Source organism: Cricetulus griseus, chromosome 6 (genome assembly GCF_003668045.3).
Source record: "Cricetulus griseus strain 17A/GY chromosome 6, alternate assembly CriGri-PICRH-1.0, whole genome shotgun sequence".
Lineage (NCBI taxonomy): Eukaryota > Metazoa > Chordata > Mammalia > Rodentia > Cricetidae > Cricetulus > Cricetulus griseus.
Window position 1 is genome coordinate 121,097,389 of NC_048599.1, and position 1,486 is coordinate 121,098,874.

Genomic DNA, 1,486 nt, shown 5'->3' on the forward strand with positions numbered 1-1,486 from the left:
TAGGCCATGCTTGGCAGGCCACATAGTCAACCTTTACATAGCAGCTCCTTAGAACCTCAGCTCAAGAAAAAAAACAACTTGACCCAGTCCTCCACCCACAGGCTCAGTCACCTAAGCAGCCCTTCCTGGACCTCTTACTCATAAACTCTTTATCCTGCCAAACACCCTCTTTGTGGCTTCCTAATACCCTGCCTACACTAACACCTGGCTCACAAACAACCTATTCTACCCCTCCCCATATCCTGCTCTGTCGACTATATAAGCTAGCCAGAGATAAAAATAAAGTTTGCCACTTGATCAGAATCCTGTCTTGTGGTCGTTATTTCTGCGTCTCTTGTCCCCATTCCCTATCCCTGACTCTCTTGCCCCAGGTTGACGTCCTGCAGGTCGGGACACCTCTCCCCAGAATTCTCTTCGTCCCGTAGCCCTACTTCTACTTCCTGCCTGACTACTGGCCAATCAGTGTTTTATTTATCAACCAATAAAAGAAACATATATAGAGAAGAACATCCCCTACCAACCATACAGAGGGATTCTACTCATTTTCAACATAATTGTCTTCTACAAACTTTCTCAAAGCTATGTTTTGCTTTGGCCTCTTCTAATTTGCTAGTAATCTGTTCGGCCTAGTTTGAAATCAACTTTATACAAACTGAAGTAATCTGAGAGGATGGAACCTCAATTGAGGAAAAAACAAGCCACCGTAAGATCAGGCTGTATGTAGGAAAGCCTGTAGGGCCCACCCCACTGTGAGTGGTGCCATGGGCTGGTGGTCCTGGGTGCTATAAAGAAGCAGGCTGAGTAAACCATATGGAACAAGACATTCTTCCATGGTCTCTGCATCAGCTCCTGTCTCCAGTTTCTGCCTCGATTGAGTTACAGTCTCAACTTCCTTCATTGATGAACTGTGATGAGCAAGAGTAAGTCAAATGAACCCTTTCCTTCCCTACTTGCTTTTAGTCATGGTGTTTTGTCACAGCAAATAGAAACCCTAACTAATATGTAATCCATCTATTTTTTTCTAATTTTCTAAAGATGGGGTCTCTACATAGCCCTGGCTGTCCTAGAACTCATTATTTAAACCAGGTTGACCTCAAACTCACAGAGATCCTGTGCATTCCTAGTGCTTGGATTAAAGGCATGAACAACCAAGTCTAGTTAAATTTTTGAAACTTCCTGTTGTCTAATAATTACACCACCAACCTCATTAGTCATCATCTATGTTTTTCTTTTATTCTCGTATAGAAATTGTCTTAATTGGATTATTCAAGTGAATAAATTACAAATTACTGGTTGCTTTGTGTTGCTGAAAGCTTAACACATTATTGAGCTTTTCCTATATTCTTTTATCCTAGTTTTTGTTGTTGCTTAGTTAGATTTGAGCTTAGTGTTTTTCCTTTCTAGGTGGTTTTTTTTTGTCTATTTTTGATTTGTTATTGATGGTAGTGATTAGTATGTTTTCTTTTCCTTTATCATTTTATAATTC